Consider the following 20,134-nt stretch of genomic DNA (forward strand, 5'->3'; position numbering starts at 1 on the left):
TCTAAAGACTCCGCCAAAAAAAGTTATAAGTTATCAACGAATTCAGTAAATTTGCAAGATACAAAATCAATACATAAAAATTAGTAGCATTTCTATATGCTAATAGCAAACTATCTGAAAAAGAAATAAAAAAAAAATTTCATGTACCACAGCTACAAAAATTTAAGATACCTAGCAATAAACTTAACCAAGGAGATGAAAGATCTCCACACTGAAAACTATAAAATATTGATGAAAAAAAACCAATTAAGACACAAATAAATGGAAAGACATCTCATGTCCAAGTATTGGGGTTTTAATTTTTTTAATTTTTAAAATTTTTTCTTAAATTCCTGCACAAAAAGTACAATGTTCAAGTATTGGAATAATTAATATTGTTAAAATCACCATACTACCTAAAGTGATCTACAGATTTAATGTAATCCCTATCAAAAGAACAGTGACATTTTTTACAAACATAGAAAAATCAATCCTAAAATTCATATGGAACCACAAAAGACTCCAGATAGCCAAAGCAATCCTGAGCAAAAAGAACAAAGCTGGAGACATCACACTACTCAACTTCAAAATACACTACGAAGCTATAGTAGTGTATTTTGTGCCCTGTTATGGACACAAAAATAGACACATAGACCAATGAAACAGAACAGAGAACTCAGAAACAAATTCGTGCACCTATAGCCAACTAATTTTCAACAAAGTTGCCAAGAAGACACACTGGGAAAAAGATCATCTCTTCAACAAATGTTGCAAGGAAAATTGGATATTCACATGTAAAATAATGAGACTAGACCCCTTCCTCACTCCATATACAAAAATGAACTCAAAATGGATTAAAGGCCTAAATGTAAATCCCAAAATTATGAAACTACTAGAAGAAAACATAGGAGAAATGCTTTATGCCATTGGGCTGGGCAAATAATTTTTAATAAGACCTCAAAAGCACAGGCAACAAAAGGAAAAGTAGACTGATGGGATTACATCAAAATAAAAAGCTTCTGCACAGCAAAGGAAACAATAAACAGAGTGAAGAAACAACCTGCAGAATGGGAACTTAAACAACTCAACAACAACAAAAAACCTTATTTTAAAATGGGCAAATGACGTTACAAGACATTTCTCCAAAGAAAACATGGAAATGACTAGCAGTTACATGAACAGATGCTCAACATCACTAATAATTGGGGAAATGGCAATCAAAACGGCAATGAGATATCATCTCACTCCAGTTAGACTAGATAGTTTCAAAAAGACAAATAAAAACAAATGTTGGTGAGGATGCTGAGAAAAAGGAATGTCTACACATTGTTGGTGGGAATGTAAAGTAGTACAGCCACCATGGAAAACAGTATGGATGTTCCTCTGAAAATTAAAATCAGAACTACTATATTATTCAGTCATCCCACTATGGAGTATCTATCCAAAGGAAATGAAATTAGCATATTGAAAAGATACCTACACTCCCATATTTATTGCAGCACTATTACAATAACCAATATATGAAATCCACCTAAGTGTCCTATAATAGATGAATGGATAAAGAAAATCATACACACACACACACACACACACACACATATATATAAATATAATTTAATACTATTGAACCATGAAAAAGAAAGAAATTTTGTCATTTTTTGACAACATGGACCTGGAGAACATCATGTTAAGTGAAATAAGCCAGACATGAAAAAACAAATATCATATGATCTCACTCATATGTGGAATCTAAAAAAAAAAACAAAAAACACAGATGCTATTATAGAAGCAAAGAATAGAACAATGGTTAATAAAGACTGGGGAGGGAGTGGGAGAGGGGATGAAAGGGTGAGATTGATCAACTGGTACAAAGTTACAGTTAGATAGGAGAAATGAGTCTGGTGTTCTATTGCACAGTTGGGTGAGGATAATTAAAAGTAAGATATTTTGTAGATTACCAAATAGCTGGAAGAGAGGCTTGTAATTGTCCTCACCACAAAGAAACGATAAATGGGCAAGGTTATTGACACACTAAATACCCTGATTTGATCGTTATACAATACATATGTATCAAAACATCAAATTATACCGCACAAATATGTACAATACAATGTGTCCATTTTAAAAGGCATCTAATTTGGTGACAGAATTCCCCCAAAAAGGAATTGGGGGCTACTGAAAGGGAGGATAGGGTAATGAATGGTAGGGTAGCATCTGTGTTTGTTAGAATTAGGTTCAGCTGTAAGTGACAGAGACCCAAACTAGCAATCGCTTAAACTTAGATAGAAAATTTTTTCTCTCTCTCACAAAAAGTCTAGTAAGGTAGTTGAAAGCCGGTATGGTTTACGACAGCATTATAGACTCGAGCTCCTTCTATCTGTGTCTTCTACCACAAATTCCATGTTCATCTCATTGCCAAGACGGCTGCCCCAGCCATTACATCTGCAATCCAACCAGCAGAAAGGGAAAAGCAAAGGAGAAGAGCATGCCCATTCCTTTTAAAAAAACATCCCCAAAGTTGTACATAAAACTTCCTTCTTATATCTCATTAGCCAAAACTTAGACACATGGCCACACTTTGCTGCAAGCAAGGATGGGAAACATAGTTGATTCTAGGCATCAATAAATATATGCTCCATGAAAAATCATTTTACTTTGGAAGAAGGAAGATTGGATGTAGAGGGACAACTAATAGTCCCTTGGTCAGTATCGTTGGGTACTGGAGGTAACCCCTCCCCAGATTTCACAGAACTCCCTGGCATGAGTGACTGCAGCAAGAAGTTACCGTACTTCATTCCAACACTTTGAGGACACACTGGGGAATTACATGAGTCATCAAATGTGAAAACTGGAAAACTGCTGACCTTTCTTTAAAGCCCCAGTACCCTTTTGTTACCTCCCTTCCTCCTCTTTTTTTTTTTTGAGATGGAGTCTCACTCTGTCACCCAGGCTGGCGTGTAGTGGCATGATCTCGGCTCACTGCTACCCCCGCCTCCCAGGTTGAAACGATTCCCCTGCCTCAGCCTCCTGAGTGGCTGGGATTACAGGTGCCTGCCACTATGCCTGGCTAAATTTTGTATTTTTAGTAGAGACAGGGTTTCACCATGTTGGCCAGGATGGTCTTGAATTCCTGACCTCAAGTGATCCGCCCACCTCAGCCTCCCAAAGTGCTGAGATTACAGGCATGAGCAGCCATACCCAGCCCCTCTTTTTTTTTTTTTTTTTTTTTTTAACACCATATTATTTGTAGCTTGAGCAGCAACTAGTCTAATGAAAAGATCACTAACTTTGGTTCAGAAAACCTGGGTTTGAATCTTGAATAAGCCACTTACTGATTATTTAAAGCATTTAACCTATCTGGCCTCATTTTCTCATCTGTACAATGGGAATTAAAAGATCTCATGGGATTGTGTTAAAGACTAAGTGGTAGCTCATAGTAAGGGCTCAATAAATGGTAGCTACTGTTATCATCAGGCTTCTCTGTCCCGGAGGTCATTGCAGCTGTCTTCTGCATAATCACCCAATAAGTGGAGTTTATTAAATGAGCCTCCATTCTAGGGCTAAGCCACATGATTTTCAAATAATCAATATGTGAAGCCACCCGGCATAAGCGGACAGGCTATAAATCAAATCGGATGCAAAGTCTGTCACAGATAAAAGGGACCTTCATATATGTTGATTTGTCATTTTCCTGTTTATTGCTGTTATCATTATTGCTAATAATAATGGCAAGAGTTGTCATTTATTAAATGCCCTTGCTGTGCCAGGCACTGTGCTTTTGAAACTTCACAGTGATCCCCTGAGGTAAGTGTTTTCATTCTCCTCTAACAGATGAGGAAACTGAGGACAGAAGGCATAAGTGATTTGCCACAAGTCACCCAGAGCCAGCCTGGTACTCAGATCCGAGTCTAAAGCATCTGTGTTTCTTAGAATTAGGTTCATCTGTAAGTAACAGAGACCCAAACTAGCAACGGCTTAAACTGAGATATAAATTTCGTATGAATCATATAGTAGTTCTGTTTTTAATTTTCAGAGGAACATCCATACTGTTTTCCATAGTGGCTGTACTACTTTACATTCCCACCGACAATGTGTAGACATCCCTTTTTCTCTGCTTCGTATTGTTTATTTACTTTTTATAATTTTTATGTTTAAAAAATCCCCAAAAACCATAAAAGAAAAAAATCACCAATTTTTACACCGCCTTTCTTCTTTTGAAGTCTCTAATGAAAGAAAAAGTAAAAACACTCCCAGCTCTTCTAAACTCTCCCCCAGAGATAACCACTGTTAGCAGATTGTTTTTCCTGCTTACGCAGTTTAATATTCTTTAAATTGTCATTTTTACTCTTTTGCAAACAAGTCATTTCAAACAGAAGGAGTTACGTTATATAGTCTCTTGCTCAGCATCCTTGGATACGTTAAACGGCTACGTTAAAAGCTGCAGGGAAAAGTGACTTTCATTCTATATATGCTGGCTTCTGTAGCTTTCATTTACTTGTTCATTCATTCACTCATTCAGTCATTCAACAAATCTCAACCAAATACCCCATACTTGCCAAGAACTAGTTAGGCACTGAGAATACAAAAATTAAGAAAATTCAGTTCCTCTCTTGGAGAAGTCACCAGCCTAGGGGGTGGTGACTTCACCCATCATTGCACACAATGAAAAGATCTACAATCAGGATGAGGGGCAAAAATGAGAGAAAGGTTCAGGCAAGGAGATGCTTGAGCTCAGAATTAGAGGAGGCATTCACTGCACAGATAAGAATCCATGTTATTTTGAGCAGAGAGTAGTAGGGGAGAGCCCAGAGATGTCTTGTGTGGCTACAACATCATGGAAGGAAGTGCAAAATTGATGGAGACGAGGCTGGAAAGGTCACTTGGGCCTTGAATAACATTCTTAAGTCTTTGCAGTGCATCTGACATTCCTATCTGCTACAAAGCCTCTTGTTCTAGAAGGAAAATAGATGTTCAACTTGTGAAAATGTTATTCTAGAGGAAAGATAGGTGTTCAACTTGTGAAAAAAGAGAAGTTGCATCTTAAAATCCATCATCAGGAATACTACTTGGCAATTTACAAAATGAAATAGTGATATGATACATGCTACAGCATGAATGAAGCTTGAAAACATGGTAGGCAAAAGAATCCACTCACGAAAGAAGCTGTGTCATTTTCTTTCATTTATATGAAATGTCCAGAATAGGCAAATCTACAGACACAGAAAGTAGATTAGTGGTTGCCTAGGGGTGGAGGGGGTGGGAGGAAATGTGGAGTAACTGCTATTGGGAGTAGGACTTGGGGAGGGAGGAGAAAATGTTCTAAAGTTGATGATGATGGTTACACAACTCTGAATATACTGGAACCACTGAATTGTACACTTTAAATGGTTGAATTATATGGTATGTGAATTATATCTCAAGAGAGTGACTCAAAAGAAGGCTTAGCAGAATTTTTAAAAAACCCTCCATCACTAGAAAAGAATACACTCCTGAAAACTGCCACAAATAAGTCTGTGTTCAAGACAGGCTTTTGTGGTCATTGTTTCTTTTCCGTCACCATCCTTTGAAAAATATAGAATATTTTGAATGTGGGTTACCTTGAAAGTTCATTGGTCAGTCAACAACCCAGGTCTATTTGTTTTCTCCCGTGTTTAATCCAGAGGTTGCTAGAGGACAGCGACTCTCAAACTCTAGTTCTGGAACCACCTCCATCAGAATCACCTGCGGTGTGGGTTATCAATGCAGATTCCCGGACACCAAGACCTAGTAAATCAAAATATCTGGACGTGAATCCCAGGGATTGGCACTTTAATTTTGATACATACCGATGTTTGAAGATCTATGCTCCAGACTATGACGCCTGGCTTATAATTTCCTCCATTTCATTATGTTGGCCCCACCCCGGTTTCTGAGTCTGAGTTTGATCCTAAATAGACCCAGATCATGGAACACATTAAGACACCCAATGCAGAAGAACCTTTGCAAAGAGATATGAAAATAAATGCAATCTGTGTATGACTGTAGCAGTGACTGAGTGTTCACAGAACATGTTAAGGACAGAAGGAAGTGGACGGCCGGGAATTTCAGGACCAAAATCTGATTAATTGAATGACCTCAGATCTAACTTCTGACTTCAGCACATAGGCTAGATTGTCTAAGAGCATGCCATTCCACCCATGTCCCACCTTCTGGATTTTTCCAATCTATGGTGCATCCTTCTGACTGCTGTGACTATGACCTTGCTGTCTCTCCTGAGACTAAGTCACCTCCTGCATAAAATGATGTGCTTGATCTCAGTTGTCTTGGGATTCTCCCCAGGCCCTGATGTTATATAATACAGGATCCAATGACTCTTGAGCAAGATTAGAAAGGCTTCTACCATGGCTTTGACATGCAGAATTAAAACAAAGAGGGGCTGTGCATGGTGGCTCATGCCTGTAATCCCAGCACTTTGGGAAACCAAGCTGGGAGGATTGCTTGAGTCCAGGAGTTTGAGACCAACCTGGGCAACATAGCAAGACCCTGTCTCTACAAAAAATTATAAAGCAATTAGCTGAGCATGGTGGCATGCATCCATAGCCCCAACTACTTGAGAGGCTAAGGTGAGAGGATCACTTGAGCCCAGGAGGTCAAGGCTGCAGTGAGCCAAGATAACACTGCTGCACTTCAGCCTGGGCAACAGAGCAAGACCTTCTTTTGAAATAACAAAAGCAAGCAAACAAAACAAAAACAAAGAGGGCTATCACCAACATCTTGAAAATTCACTTTATTGAGATATCATTTACATATAACAAAATGCACCCATTTAAGTGTATGTTTTGGTGAGTTTTGACACCAAACTCTGAGATCCATTCATAGTATTATATGGGTGTGGAAAGGAAGCCTTATTTTTTTATTTTTTATTTTTTGACAGCTTTGTCTTCGTGGGCCTGGGAAACAGAGCATGAGCATAGCTTCCCAGGAAGTCCCCTTCCCCACCCTGCCCAGGTCCAGCCTATCATTTATCCTCAAACACCATGTACCCCCTGCCTTTGTAGCCCCTCACCACTGGTTGTGACTTCCCCAAGGCTGCTCAAGAGTCCCCATAGAAAATCTCAGGTTTGTGTTTCCCACTTCCCTGGATGCTGCTGAACCATTTATAATTTCCTGGCCCCCTTGGTTTTTAGAGGGTGGTCAGTTTATCGGTACCTCATAATGGCTCCTTGCTGAGGCACTCTCATGGCTATATTCACATTCCAAGTTCCGGCTTTGACGATTTACGTAGCAGCTGAGATTCACCTGCTAAATGGAAGGCCTGTCACGCAGGCTCATTCTCCAACTGTTACAGGATGGAAATGCTTGACTGTGAGTTGTCCAGGTTCTTGGTGCATTGAACAAAGAATCAAACAAAACATACAAACAAAGCAACAAAAACACCCCAAAACAATGAAAGCACAGATTTATTGAAGCAAAAGCACACAGAGTGGGAGCAGGCTTGAACAAGCAGCTCAAAAGCTCCAATTATAATGTTTTTAAGGGTTCTTATTAAGCTAAAAGAATTTGGTAACACCCACTTTGTGCCCTTTAGAGGGCTCCAGTTGGTTACACCTTATGAAGGATTGCCCCAGGACCAATCAAAGGCTGAAGTGGAGATAGCACATGACCAATCAGAGGCTGAAGCGGAGACCTGGCCTGTGGTCAATCAGAGGCTGAAGTGGAAATTTCCATCTTGTTGTTTTAGGAGTGAGGATGTGGCCTGTATGCTGCCCAATCTTGCCTAGAACTGGCTGCACCTGCTCTTCTTTTGCTTACACCTTAACCCTTGGTTACCCTCATTCCCTATTCGCCTGCTTCTCAAGCAGAGGGTTTCAAACACATGGACTCAAGTAAATCAATGACCTTCTCTCTCTCCTTTTCCTGTATCTTGCAGACTAGAAGATGTTGATGCTTACAGAGCAGAAATACACTCTGTAGCTGGAGACTGGTCTTTACGGCCTTAGAATTGTTCCCCTGCGAGGTCAGTTCAAGCTGTTACTCCGCATATTCAGAAGGGCTCCCCTTCCAATTGTTCCAGTTGTCATTTGACACGTATTTATGTGGTTCTTTGGCTGCTGTCTCTTTCCCCCATAACTCATAAGTCTCAGAGGCAGGAACCATGTCTGTCTGGTCTCTGCACTCCATCACTGATTTCTAGAACTCTGCCTAATATGCAGGAGATGACCAATTAGTATGAGTTAACAAAACTACAGAAGGGGAAGAAAGAAGTCAAGAAGTAGGCCAGGTGTGGTGGCTTACACCTATAATCCCACCACTTTGGGAGGCTGAGGCAGGTGGATCACCTGAGGTCAGGAGTTTGAGACCAGCCTGGCCAACATGGTAAAACCCCATCTCTACTAAAAACACAAAAAATTAGCCGAGTGGTGCATGCCTGTAATCCCAGCTACTGAGAAGGCTGAGACAGGATAATCACTTGAACCCAGGAGGCAGAGGTTGCAGTGAGCTGAGATTGCACCATTGCACTCCAGCATAGTCAACAAGAGCAAAACTCCATCTCAAAAAAAAAAAAGAAAAAAGAAAAAGGCAGAGAGAGAACTGTAGATTACATCACAGGGATTGCTCCCTTAACACTTGTAACAAGGTAAAATCTGATTCGACAGGACATCAGGCACTCTTGTACTCACATTGTTGTGGGCTGAATCGTGTCCCCCGACTCCTAAAAAATATTTTCAAGTCCTAGCCTCTGGTATCTGCAAATGTGACCTTAATTGGAAATGGGGTATTTGCAAATATAACTGAGCTAAGACGAGGTTATACTGGAATAGTGTGGGCCCTAAATCCAATATGATTGCCATCCTTACAAGAAGAGAAGAAACACAGAGACACATAGGGAGAATTCCATGTGGTGACAGAGGCAAGCATTGGAGTGATGCTTCTACCAGCCAAGAAACACCAGGGATAACCAGTAATACCAGAAACTATGAAGAGGCAAAAAGTGACCAATCTCTAGAGCCACCAGAGAGAGCCTAGCCTTGCTGGCACCTTTATTTTGAACTGCTAGCCTCCAGAAATGTGAGATAAGATGTTTCTGTTGTGTTAAACTTGCACCACCATGCAAGATTGTGGTGATTTGTTACGGCAACCCTAGGAAATAAATACGGATGCCCATTCTATGGGATTGTAATTGCCTGTTTGCTGGTCTGTTTCCCTTGCAAAAGGCAGGGGCTGTGACTCGTGCATGTCAGTAACCTCAGTACTAGCATACTGTGGTGCATGGCAGAGAATTGTTGCTTGGTCTCCATCCATTGAGTAGATAGAAGAGAAAGAGGTGGTGGGGGCTCCAAGTGACCTCCTGGGCCTTGTTAACACCAGTGGTTGCAACTCGTCCACAGGAAACTGCAACCTCAACAATGCCCTAGCTGCCCATAACCAGGTACAATTCCACTTTCCCAGAAAATGAGACTGGAGAAATGACCCTAAGTAGTTGTACCCCAGGGAGGATTGTGAGTTTAAAAACAAACTCGCTTCCTTTCTGCTAAATTATTGCCCACCTCCCACCACCCCAACTACCCCTTAGCTACAGAAAGCCTCACCACCAATCTACTCCTCTGTCCAATCAAATTCTTCATGTTGATGAAGACCAGAATAGCTTATTAAGGACCAGGTTTGCAGGTGACTGCGCCATACTGAGAATTGCTGTTCATTTTTAGAAAATAAACTCCAGTTAGCAATCTCAGTCGCTTGTTTCATTTCCTGGCTAGACATTTCCACTTGTGGGGCTTTTGCTGCTGCTCCTGATACCATCTATGGGAGCTTCAAACCTGGAGACCCTGGGAAGATGTCCATGTGGGCTTTCTTCATAACCTGTAGAGGCGACTTTGCATGCTATAGAGGAGATCTGAGCGTGGAGGACACGTTGACACACTGATTACCCCTTATGTATCAGGCACTAGGCTACTCCCTTTACATACTTGTGAGATGTGGGATATCGGTCCCATTTTATGGATGAAGAAACTGAGGCTCAAAGAGTTTAAGGATTTTTCACCTCAGAAAATGTCACCATTTTCCCTTCAGTTGCTCAAGCCAGAACACTGAGAATCCTTCTTAACTTCTTAAATCAGTAATTATTTTCCTTTGGCCCACAAATTAGGTCTCGAATTCACATGAATCCCTTTATCCCTACAGCCACTGCCCTGGTCTAGGCCACGATCACTCAACAAGCAATTACTGATGGTCTGGTATGTACCAATCTCTGTTCCAAGAACCTGGGATGCTCAAAGAAACAAAACTGATGAAGATCTCAGCCCTCAAGCAGCCTTCATTCTGGCCATCGCTTTAGGTTACTGCTCTATCCTCCAACTTGTTCTCCTCCCACACAAACCATTCTCCAAAATTCAGTCGATTTTTCCAAAATAAAAACTCGATCATGTAATTCCCTCTTTAAAATCGTCTAAGAGGCTCCCATTACTTTGAGGATACAAGTCTATTCTCCTTAATAGGTCCTGAATCCCTTTCATAACCTGGCCCTAATTAGCTTTCCAGTCACTCTCCAGTCCCAGCTCTCACCGTTTCCCTCTCTACCACACACTCCACTAAAAGAAAAAAGAAAAGAAAAGAAAAAAAACAGCCGGGCACCGTGGCTCATGCCTGTAATCCCAGCAGTTTAAGAGGCTGAGGCGGACGGATCACGAAGTCAGGAGTTTGAGAAGAGCCTGGCCAACACAGTGAAACCCCGTTTCCACTAAAAATACAAAAAATTAGTCAGGTGTGGTGGTGGGTCCCAGCTACTCCGGAGGCTAAGGTAGGAGAATAGCTTGAACTCGGGAGGCGGAGGTTGCAGCGAGCCGAGATCGTGCTATTGCACACCAGCCAGGACAACAGTGTGAGACTCCGTCTCAAAAAAAAAAAAAAAAGAAAGAAAGAAAAAGAAAAGAAATAAAAAGAAACCACACACACACACAGAGTAGAAACTTCCGGATTAACTTTTCTGAATTTATTTAGAGTTTAAGGCACTCCACCGTCTCTAGCTCTCTGGCCTCCATATATGGGGGTCTGTCTGCCCAGCAAAGGTTCCCTTCCTCCATCTCGTATTCAGCCTTCACTTTCTGCTTAGGCTTAGCTTCCCTGCAAAGGCTTCCCCGACTTCTACCCTGTCCAGACCACAGTAGGGGCTTCTGCAAATGATCTCATAAAAATGGGTCTTCCCATATCCTCGCTTGGGTCACACTTTGTCAGGGCTGTCTTTGCCAGTAGATTTGTACTCTTTGAAGGCAGGATACATCACTGTATCCACAGCACCAAAGGAATATCTCTGTACTAGTTTTTGAAATGAATGAATAAATGAATGTTGAAGAAGGAACAGGTCTCAGTTTCACAGCTAGCAAGCAGCCAGGATGGGATTTGACTTCAAACGTCTACTCTTAACCACCTCATAAGCCACTGTAGGGTAAATGCACCCGAGAGCAATAACTAAAGCACACTCTTAGAATGACTCTGTATGGCAGATGCACCTGAATGTGCGTTCTGAGCTAGTGAATTAGGAGTAGCCAACCTGGAGATTTTTTTCCTTGTCTGTCAAGAATGTCTGAGTTCCTGGCCTGTCCTGTGAAACATGTGTTGTACAGGGAATTGAAACCCTAAGTTTTGGATTAAATGAAAGTTGCCAGGTGGAGGTCATTAACGGGAGAATACTAAGTGAAAATGCTATATAAACTGCATGCTGTTTTGTTTTTTTGTTTTTGTTTTTGTTTTGAGATAGAGTCTCACTGTGTTACCCAGGCGGGATTGCAATGGTGTGATTTCAGCTCACTGCAACCTCCACCTCCCAGGTTCAAGCAAATCTTGTGCCTCAGCCTCCCAAGTAGCTAGGATTACAGGCATGTGCCCCCACACCCGGCTAATTTTTGTATTTTTAATGGAGACAGGGTTTCACCATGTTGGTGAGGCTGGTCTCAAACTCCTGACCTCAGATAATCCACCTACCTCGGCCTTCCAAAGTGCTGGGATTACAGGTATGAGCCAGTGCACCCGGCCAAAACTACATGCTATTTGCAAGCAGTTGAGGTTTTCTTGCCCAGCCCACCACCACTGCATTCTCTCCCATGTATGTAGCCCCTAATCAAACCTCATGTCTTTTTTTTTTTTTTTTTTTTTTTTTTGAGATGGAGTCTCACTCTATCACCCAGGCTGGAGCACAATGGTGCAATCTCAGCTCACTACAACCTCCACCTCCCAGGTTCAAGTGATTCTCCTGCCTCAGCCTCCGGAGTAGCTGGGACTACAGGCACATGCCACCACACTGGACTAATTTTTATGTTTTTAGTAGAGACAGGGTTTCACCACATTGTCCAGGCTGGTCTCAAACTCCTGACCTCAGGCGGTCCGCCCATCTCAGCCTCCCAAAGTGCTGGGATTACAGGCGTGAGTCACCGCATCCAGCCACCCCATGTCTTACTTACTGGCTCCGGGTCTCTTCTTCAGCCTCTTGAACCTGGTGCCTCCCCAATGAGGTTAATACGGGTTTAGCCCAACACCCACGGTGAGGGATGTTGTTCGTCGTGGGGAAAGTGAGCTTTGGGAATAATTTATCATGACTTGTCACAAATCTTCCTGATGAGAAGCAGAGCTTAGGCTAAGCAGACAGGAAAGAGGATGAAATATAAGATGTAGTGTGAGTGCTTCATCATCTTAGTTCTTAGGATTGATCAACTTTTGCGTTGCTTATCAAGGGAATGACAAGAACGCAGAATATCCAAACTGGGATAAATTTTAGACATTGTCTTGCCTTTTAGCCCCATTAGAATAAAAATTGAGGTTAGAATCCGAGGTTCCTTGATACCAGATTCCATGTTTATGCTGTGGGCATAACTGTAACGGGGTTGTGGGGGGGGGAGGTCTAAGTGCCTAGTCATCACTAAATGGTTCAAAAGCCAAAAAAAATTCTAAATCTGCTTCTATCCATCAGGGCTGTAGCTATGGAGGAGAGATTCTTACAACTAGATAGAAAATCCCTTTCCAATAAGACAAGATGAATATTGCCTTATTGGAAAGGAACCATTGAGCACAGGAATCAATGTGGGTCATTCCAGGAAAACTATCCGAGTAGCTAGGATTGCAGGCATGTGCCCCTACACCCAGCTAATTTTTGTATTTTTAATGGAGATGGGCTTTCACCATGTTGTTCAGTCTGGTCTCAAACTCATGACCTCAGGTGATCCACCTATCTCGGACTTCCAGAGTGCTGGGATTATAGGCGTGAGCCATCGTGCCCAGCCACAACTACATGCTGTTTGCAAGCAGTTGAGGTTTTCCTGCACAGCCCACCACCACTGCATTCTGTCCTCTGTGTTTAGCCCCTAATCAAACCCATATCTTTTTTTTTCACCCAGGCTGGAGTGCAGTGGCGCGATCCTGGCTCACTGCAACCTTAGCCATCCTCCAGTGAATGAATGAGAGAAGGAAAAGGGAAACTTAACCAACTTGCAGAGCTACATACATCCATCTGCCCTGGGAGGAAATGGGGAGAAAGGGGTTGGTGGGAAGGTTGTGTCAGCTCCATCATACTGTGTGCCAGTGTGCTGAGTATAGCACATACCTTATCCCAGTGAATTCTCACAACTGCCCAATGGGACATATGCTAGTAGGTGCTGAGCTGGGACTTGATCTGACTTCAAGGCTGGGGTTCATAAACAACAGACTCTGTGGACTCTTGGTCATTAGAGTAGTTGGCCAAGAATTGGGTGAACACTCATTAAATACTACCTGGTTCAGAACTACATCATCTTTCCTACCCAAGGGAAGCGCCAGCCAAACTAAGAATGACCTCTAAGGTCCTTCAGAGGACCCCATGACATAGAGATGCCCAAGGATCATGAAAGAAAGTGCTTAGGCACAGACCTTACACATTCTAGAAAGTTCTTGTCCATTGAGAACAGCAAAGACAACTGCCAAGCATTGATCATATATATGCCAAGCACTGTGCTTTCCATAGATCCCCTCAAATTGTATGTGGTTGACCCCAGGAGATCATTAGGATCACCATCTTCATTTTCTCTAAACCATTTTCAAAGAGATAAGTTAATGTGTCCAATGTCAGATGGTTAGGGTCAGAGGCAGGATTCAAACCTAGGTCTGTCTGCCTCTAATTCTGCTGCCCTTACCTGTGATGGATGCCAAGTGGCTACAGCATTACCGCCAGCCAAATGGCAGCACCTGGGGAAAATGCAGTGGGGTGAGGTCAAGAGTCCTCACTTCTATGTCTTTACTTCATCTGTCAGAAAGCACTTGCCTCCCGTGATGACTTGAAGGTAAAATCAGGTAATCTCGAAACACACTGGAAATGTGCACTGTGTAAATGCAGGCTCTTTGCTCTGCTTTGAATTATTATTATTCATTGTCCTTGGAAGGAAATGAAGGAGGAAGATGCAATTTGTTGCTAAGCCCCCAGCTGGAGAAAGAAATCTCGGAATAGAATTGTAGGGCAGAGGAGGGATGTTCATTCCCCTTCCTTAGTTGGAGACCTCTTGCTTTCATTTGCATAAAAGCAGATCTCTGAGAAGCAAATTGCAGCCACTAATAGTACTGACTGACTCTTGACCTGGAGTGAACTCACCTGGAGTGACCTGGAGTTGAATGTGCTCTTCTCTTTCTGAGTCCTCACCCCCATGCACCCTCAGTATCCTTGGTTGGATTAAAATTGCAGAGACAGTAAAATTCAGTAGCTGTTTCTGTGATATCTAAAGACCAACTATCAGCTCATTTCTCACAGCAAGAGTTCCCTACCCAGAGATTTAAAAGATCTGATGTACTTTTTTGGGGGGGCAAGGGGAGGGAATGGGGGTGTTGAGATGGAATCTAGCTCTGTCGCCCAGGCTGGAGTGCACTAATGTGATCTTAGCTCAGTGCAACCTCAGCCTCCCAGGTTCAAGCAATTCTCCTGCCTCAGCCTCCTAAGGAGCTGGGACTACAGGTGTGTACCACCATGCCCAGTTAATTCTTGTATTTTTAGTAGAGACAAGGTTTCACCATATTGGAAATTCTGGTCTCGAACTCCTGGTCTCAAGTGATCCTCCCATCTTGGTCTCCCAAAGTGAAAGAGCTGATGTATTTAAATCCCTGACCCAGAAACTTGTACAATGTCAACATACTAGAAATGGTGATGTGGGGATAGAGACAGCCCACATTCAGATGGCAGTTAAGGACCTCACTTTTTGAAGATGGACAGGCCCAGCAGTATATTTCCTATTTGTATGGACACTGGACATGTTTTTAACCTTTCTGAGTCTGTTTCCTCTTCTGTAAAACCTACCTCAAAGTGTCATTATGAGAACGAAATGAGTGACCACGCCAAGCACCTGCTAAACACTTGTATTGGTCTGCTCAGACCTCCGTAGCAAAATACCGCAAGATGGGCCTTAAACAACAGACATTTGTTTTCTTCAGTTGTGGAGGCTAGAAGTTCAAGAGCAAGGTGCCAGCAAATTCAGCTTCTGGTGAGATCACTCTTCCTGGCTTGCAGATAGCTGCCTTCTCGTTCTGTCCTCACACAGCCTTTCCTCTGCGCAAGGAGTAAAAGAGAACGCTTGTGTCTTTCTCTTATAAGGGCATCAGCTCTATTGGATTAGGGCCTCACCTTAATTGCCTGCTTGAGGTCCCTGTCTCCAAATACGGTTTCAACATTTGAATTTTGAGGGGACACAACTCAGGCCATGATAGAGTTCAAACAGTGGTCACTATTTTGTGCAGTCCATCAAGTGGCAGAAGTCACTAGAACTAAAGCATAGATGGAGAAAGTTGATTGCATCTGTTTCTCTTTGCCATCTGCAATTCAGAACACTGCCCCTGCCCCTGTTCCCACTCCAGGATGCACACAAGACCTTCAGGCCCCAGGGAACAACTGCAGTCACCTCTTCTGGGCATCCTGCTTCCTCCCCAGAGGACGAGGAGGCTTCAGTTGACGTCTAATTACTCAGATACTCAGTGTTGCTGTCCCTACTGCTATGGATATGATCTCTCCTTTCCTGATCCTTTCTAAACAGTTTTTTAAAGTTCTGGGGTACACGTGCAGGATGTGCAGGTTCGTTACATAGGTAAAAGTGTGCCTGTGTGGTTTGCTCTACCTATCAACCCATCACCCAGGCATTAAGCCCAGGTGCGTTAGCTATTTCCCTGAGACTATGGTGAAAGGACACCCTTCATTCACAGAACCACTTGGAAATCGATTTCCCTGTTCCTGGCACTGGGTGGTTTTGCCAAAAAGCAAAACATTTTGCAAGTGGCAGGTGGGGCAACTGAGGATTCCTAGCTGATATCAGGGAAATTGGGACCCTAAAGATCCAGAGATTCTATACGATTCCTCAAGAGAAAAAAAATTGATTGTGTTGTGTTTCTATTGATGGTTTTATTAATACAGTAACAACTAATATTCATTCATTCACTTTTCAAACTTTTATTTTAGGTTCAGAGGTACATGTGCAGGTTGGTTATATAGGTAAACTTGTGCCACCAGGGTTTGTTGTACAGATTATTTCGTCACCCAGGTAGTAAGCCTAGTACCCAATAGTTATTTTTTCTGCTCCTCTCCCTTTTCTCATCCTCCACCCTCAAACAGGCCCCAGTGTCTGTGTGCCTGTTGTTACCCTCTTGGTGTCTGAGTAACAACTACTTTTTATTGAGCATTGGCTATGGAGTACCTACTAAACAGTGTCTGAGAGCACTGTATGGATTATTTCATTTCATCCTCACAATAACTCCATGGCAGCGGCTTTCAATAAGGGGAAGGAGGAGGGATTATACCTCCCAGGGGACACTGGCAGTGTCTGGAGACGATTTTTGTTGTCACAATGCGGTGGGAGGGAGATTGCTACTGGCATCTAGTGGGTAGAAGCTAAGGATGCTGCTAAACACCCTACAACGCACAGGGCAGCCCCTCACCATGAAGAATGTCCTGGCCCCAAATGTTGATAATGCCAAGATTAAGAAACCCTGCTATACAAGACAGCTACTTTGATATTGGCACCATTTTACAGGTAGAGACACTGAGTATCAGAGGAATTAAGCAATCAGCTTCACATTGCAGACCAAGCAGCATTTTCACCCAAGTGTGATGGATTTCAGAGCCTCATTCTTCACCACACAGCTATAAACAATCATGATTCTGCATCAAAGTTAAGGTCCTCTCTTCATTAGAGCCACTGGTGTCCCTGACACTGAAACTATCTATGGATGTCCACGCTCCATTACAGCCAGCCTGGCTGGAACAACTAGGCAATGTGCTGACACGCGGAACCAACCCACGCTTCATTCCAAATCACCCTTAAGCTCGCGGAAGTTACCTTTCACAATCGAAAAAGCAAAGAAGCCCTGATTCATGAATTTGCCAACTGCTTTTCCCCCCAGCTGCAGCTAACGTAGGTATTTCCAGCTATAGATTATATTGAATCGCTGGGACTGAAAAAAAAGAAAAGAAAATCAGCTTCAGGTGCAGCTTTAAAGAGAGAATGAGCTTGAGAAGAAGGAGAATGATTCGCCCTACCTTTCCATATTCATCCTCACACTTTGGATCAAAAAGTAATTGCCAATTGTTGTCATGTTAAGAGAGAGGTAACTGTGTAGGTCAAGCTTTCTGATTTCTTATTCAGGGAAATTTTCCATTCCCCAAACTCTCATCTAAAAGCCCAAGCCTCAGAAAGCTGTGTTGCCTGAAGGAGCCCAGAGAACACAAATGATTTTCTTTAAAGACTCCTTTGTCCATCAGAAAGCAAGCGATTCAATCAGACTAATTATTTCCCAACAAAGACATAAGGTTTCCTTTTAGCGCCTGCTCGCTTCTTGCTATCAAAGGAGTATTTAAAAAAAAAAAATGTATCTTGGACAAGGAAGATCAAAAGAGAAGCATGTGTCCGGAGCGAATAATATTTTTTCACATTATTTCCAGTTGAATTTGCTTAAATCTCTCATATTTTACTACTTGTCATTACTGGAAACTTTCACCTTGAGTTATGGCGGGTAGCAGAGGATGAAAAAAGACAAAGACAGGCCCAGGGTGACTGATGAATAAAGGCAATAAGAAAGAGGCGACTGTTTTATCTCAATAATGTTATCAATACCCATGTCTGTATTAGAGGCATAGCAGGACTGTGTGCAAGGGGAAAGGGATCATTCCAAAGGAAAATCAATGTTTAGATTCAAATGGGTTTATGAAGTTATGTCAAGCGAGCTTCTTTTATCTCTCGCCCCAGGATTACACTAAGAGGCCCCGGCACGTTGTAAGCTACCCAGCCTTTTTTTCCAGCACACTTGAGGGTGGCAGCTTAGTCGTGGGAAAGCGAGAAGTGCCCTTTTGAAGAGGGTGATGCAAAAATTAAAATAGCCCTGATGAAAGCCAACATTGACGGAGTTTTCTTTGCCAGTCTGTTAAGCTCCTAGTATGCAGCAATTCATTTTGTTCTCACAATAACCTTATGAGGTGCCTTATTACTGCCTTCATTTTACAGAGGGAGAAACTGAGGCAGAGTTGTAGGTGGAGATATAAGCTTGGGCACTTCTAAAAGTGTGGGCTTCCTGGGTTCAGGTTCTCACCCTGCATTTGCTAGCCTTGTAATCTTGACACAGGTTGAGTTTCTGAGCTTCAATTTTCATCATTCAAGAACAATGATGAGGATGAGGATAACGATGGTTGATGATGATGATGATGATGATGCCTGGAAATGTCACAGGTTGTCTGGGGGATAAGTTGAGATAATCCAAGTAAAGTCCTTAGCAACTTGCAGGACACAGAGTAGCTATAATATCTGTAAATGTAAGCTGTCCTTACAACACATATTTGGTGGTGATGATCAAGTCACTACCTTAGTGCCCTAGGAAATGTAGACTCTGGCACCACGAAAAGACCTTTGTTTGAGCAGATACAGCTTCATACCCAGGCACAGCTCCTGTGTGACCCTGAACAACTCACTTGACCTCTCTGAGCTTCATGTGTGGGAAGAACCTAGTCCAATGGTGGCCATGTGTTAGGTATTTTATAATCGTTGTTTAATAACTAAAAGGCATCTTTTCTTCCTCTCTTTTTAAATCTTAGGATTCCACAAGACTCTCTTTTTTCTCTGTCTCATTCTCCCCTCAGATTCTCCTATCCCCAAGCCAACTCTGAACAAGCTCTGGCAGGGAATTCATTTGGAGTTCTGTGTTTGTTCTTTGCCACAAGCCCCTAGAAGCATGTTGACTGGTCACAACAACCCTCCCAACTAATGCTCCCTGTGTTGGCTCCAGTCCCAGGATCCTGCCTCAGTTTCCCTATCAAGTCTACTCTCCCATTGGGATCAGGGTCTGCCCCTGGAAGCTTGAATCTCTGACCAAAAGCTTAGTCTTGGCAGCTTTCTAACTTTTGGAGGCTGGACTCTGTCCCCTCTTCCATGTCCTCCAGCCATTGGCCAAAGTTCTATTTCAAGTCCACAACCCAATGTCAACACCCACTAGATGCTTTCAAGTCATACAGAAATGAGTTGAAATCCTAGACATGGCAGACCAAGTCACTCCAGCTTTCTAAGCCTCAGTTCCTTTACATGTAACACGGAGGTAAAAAGACAAAACTCATCAGGTTGTTGAGAGGATTAAATACAACAGTGTTAGGTAAGTCATTTAGGATAGTATCTGGTTCACAACAAATTTTTCATAAAAGATAGTGACTTCCTATAGATACTTGTCATAATTCTGCCCCCAAACCCCTACTTAGATCAGAGACCTCAAACATCATCTCGAGTAGGGTAGAATCCAAGTTCACCAGATCCGTTTTGTACTAGGTTAGTTCCCCCACACCTAGTTCTTTACGCACCTAATGTACACCCTTCCTATCAACCCTTTTCAGAGGTTCTTACATAACCTAGTGAAGTTCCACATTTTATATCACAGTGTCACCCAGCTTCTTGGGAGTTCCTCTAGTATGATTGTGTGACTTAAAGACTACTTGGAACTTCTCAGATACCAAACTATTGCTTGATTAGGAAGACAGTGGGTTTGGGATGCAAGACACCCTCAGATGCACATTCTCCCAGATGTGGTCAACATCACATTATTCCCTTCTAGACTATCCCTGCAGACTATCCCTGCTTTTTACAGTTCCCTACGGAAACACTACACCTCTCTGAACTCTTTAAATTACAAATGACTTAATTTAGCTTAA

Source organism: Macaca fascicularis, chromosome 20 (assembly GCF_037993035.2).
Source record: "Macaca fascicularis isolate 582-1 chromosome 20, T2T-MFA8v1.1".
In the NCBI taxonomy this organism is placed as follows: domain Eukaryota; kingdom Metazoa; phylum Chordata; class Mammalia; order Primates; family Cercopithecidae; genus Macaca; species Macaca fascicularis.